This window comes from Falco biarmicus, chromosome W, assembly GCF_023638135.1.
Source record: "Falco biarmicus isolate bFalBia1 chromosome W, bFalBia1.pri, whole genome shotgun sequence".
Taxonomy (NCBI): domain Eukaryota; kingdom Metazoa; phylum Chordata; class Aves; order Falconiformes; family Falconidae; genus Falco; species Falco biarmicus.
The window spans coordinates 16236609-16240030 of NC_079310.1; the positions used below are offsets into that span (position 1 = coordinate 16236609).

Below are 3422 nucleotides of genomic sequence, written 5' to 3' on the forward strand. Positions count from 1 at the left end.
GAGAAGCAGTCCATTCCCATTTGACCCCTTTTCTTAGCAAATCATAAAGAGGTCTGGCAATGACAGAAAAGTCCAGGATGTGTTTTCTCCAGAACACCAATAATCCTAAGACATGCTGCAGATCCTTTTTTGACTCAGGCATTTTGATCTGATCTAAGGAAGCAAGGGTATCTGGTGGGATGCATGTCATTCCCCCTTTCCACCAGTTCCTAGGAATTTCACTTCTTGCAAGGGCTTTTGGACCTTTTCTGGAGGAATCTGCAAACCCAAATTTTCCAAAAGTGAAATTATAATCTTGTGGGCTGCTCCCACCTCCTCTATTTCATTTCCCCCCACAAGAATATCATCAATGTACTGATAAACAACTATGCCTTCGGGCTTTAGCATTTTTTCCAGCTCCTGGGTTTAAGCATGATGAGCCGATGTGGGGGAATGTTTATACCCTTGGGGAAGGCGGGTGAAAGTAAATTGCTGCCCTTCCCACGTGAAAGCAAAACATTCTTTATCTTCTGGTCGCAAAGGTATCATAAAAAACATGTCTTTAACATCTATTGTTGCCATGATTGGATGGGCTTTTTCCTGGATTACTGTTATCAATTCAGACAGATTAGGGACTGCAGCAGTTAAAGGATCGGTGTTAGCATTCAGCCTCCGAAAATCTACTGTGAGCCGCCACTTCCCGTTAGGTTTCCTCACTGGACACACTGGAGAATTAAAAGGGGAATGGGTATTTATCATCACTCTCTGTTCTCGCATTTCCTGCATAACTGGTTTGATGCCCTCCTTTGCTCCCAGGGGAAGGGGATATTGTTTGACATTAGTTATTTTGCTGAACTGCAGTGAGGGTGCCGTTTGAAGCAGTCTGACATGCAGCTGCGATGTTCCAAAGGTCCACAACAATCCTTCATAGTCCTCCCACTGCTTTCCCTTGAGGGCATCCATTCCTAGCAAATTTGTTGGAATGTCTCCGACCACCATTATAACAGTGACCGTACCTTCCTCTCCTGGTAGTGTCAACTTTACCGGGGCAACTTTCATAATTTCCTCAAGGGAAAAACACCACATCTTTCAGCATCTTCCTCAGTCAGAGCGGAGACCTGTGCGCCAGTATACATTAGAAAGGTCACTGGTGCATGCTTAGGGCCAGCTATAACTGTGATTAATAAGTCTCCTCCTTTAGTTTTTGTGAGCTGACAGATATAAATCCATCCTCCATTCCCCCACCCACTACCAGGGAATGGAGGTTCTAGTTTCCCTGCTTATGGGAAAGAGCTTCCTCAGTGGGGGGGAGACGAGGGCATACCGGTTGAGATTTCTTTCCTGCACTGTGTCTGAGAGGGTTGTTTTGGATTATGCCATTTCAACACCACCTTGCTCAGTTTATCAAGTGGTAAGCCATCCATTATATCCCTGGGGACTCCCTTTTTAATTCCCAAAAGTCACAACTTTTGTCGGGTCACGGACTGTCCTCCCTTTCCTGTTTATGGTGCGGATGCTCCTTTCTCAGGGCATCAGTGGTGGCTACAGTTTTACCAGCGGGGAGGGGCAAATCCTCAACTTCCATTTGGTGGATTCCCCTTGACTTTTCCTCCATGATTTTTACAGGACCATATTTTCTACTATAATCTATCAAGTCTTGTGCTACTTTCCCCCAGGTCCATATCTTTTTATTGCTTGATGTGGGGGTCGTATGGTGGGTAAAAATTGAATCCAATGTGGCATTGGATTCATTTCTCTGGCTTCTAATAAAACCTTCCAGCCTTTCTACAGGACGCGATGGTCCTTTGAAGGCTAATCCCTGTAGATTTGAGTGACTCTGGAAGTCCCCTTATCAAGGGGGTCATGATTTCGATATTCGCCGGCAGCATCACTGGGGATTCATATCCAGGAAGTAATTTTCTTTCATGTATCATTTGCAAGCAGGCTGCTTTGTGTACACTTTCTAGCAACTGATCAGCTGTGCCGGTGATTGCCAGGGGATCTCCTCTGTCCAATGGGTTCAATCCTCCAGCCCAATAAGCAGCCCACTGGATTAGGGACCATGGGGCACATTTATCTCCTGTTGTCAAGAAAACTCCATGACCCCAATAGCCATTGGCTTCCTTTTCACTTAATTGGATTTGGTCCCCTCCCAGTTAAGGATACGCACCACACGTACTCTGTTTCCGATTCTTTAGGAAGGCGCCCATACTCTCTTTTCAGTTTGGCTAGCTCCGTGGCAGTATATGGTGTCTCTTTGGTTGTAATGTGAGGATCATCATCGTCCTCATTCAGGTAAGTATATTCTGTTTTAATTAAGGGTCTCACTTGAGGGTTTTCCACAAAACATTTTCTCGCCTCCTCCAACTCCTTCTGAGGGTATGTTGGGTTTATTTGTCGAATACCCTTTCCCTCCACTTCCAGCTCTACCTCACACAGTGCTTCAGTGTCTTTAAAGCATTCCGCCTTCAGAGTGGTTTTTAACAAGTGGTTTTCTTCCCTTTCTTTCTCTAATTGTTGTTCTAAGTCATAATTTGTTTCTTGCAGAATTTTCATCAAATTTTCAAGGGATTCTATAATCTTGTTTTCATTACTACATTTCCTAAGGCCATCTTCAATTGCTGCGACCAAGCTGGCTCCGAAAATGGCACAGACTATAGTTTTGCCCTTACCTGATCTAACCTTAGCTTCAGTCTGTAAAGACGTCACTCGGTCCACTACACTCTGCAAGTTTGTCCAATTATCTCGAGCCCAATCTTCTCCGAGTACAGAGGGTCGAGCCCCATTCTTTGCCAAAAATGTGTAAAACATGTCCTGATCTTTCATTAACAAAGAGTCTTTATTATCAGCCTTTTTGGCCATTCTCACTACAAAGGGACCAAACCCACTTCGGGGAGGCTAGACTTAGTTACAAACACACAGCCACTGCTGTGTCGCCCTTCTCTTCCCCGAGTGGTTGAAGGGACCAAAATCTGCTTTGGGAAGGCAGCTTATAGTTACTATAAGGTTGTCCCTTCACTTTCCCAAGCAGACAATTCTCATTAATATGAGGGCAACTCCCCCTTTTAGCACTTTCCCCTTTTGCACTTTGATTTTTTTTAGTAAGATCCCAATAGACAGAGCCCTCAGTTGGAGTTTGGAGTGCTAAGTCCTAGGCGTGTGTGGTATGCGGGAAATTCGAGCCACCCCCCTTGCCTTCTGGACACCTCTCATCCAGTTGGGTATAGGGCCAGGTGTGGCTAGAACAAAACGTCTTTCCCCTGTTACAAACCACACACAATCTGTACTCCTGTCTCTCAGGATCCTGTCTGTGACGCCAATTTTATGTCACAGTCCACTCAGTGGGCTTGTGACGGTTGGTTTACTATGATCTCGAAGCGCAAAAAATCAAGGCGACCACGCCAAGGGGTTATGCTTTGATCAAACAGCGGAACTTTATTGCT

General features: G+C 45.1%; 1 pseudogene; it reads right to left on the minus strand.

Annotated features, from left to right (window-relative positions):
- Nucleotides 1-405: 405 nt before the first annotated feature.
- LOC130141905 (uncharacterized) lies at nucleotides 406-2805 on the minus strand (annotated as a pseudogene).
- Between the last annotated feature and the right edge of the window lie 617 nt (nucleotides 2806-3422).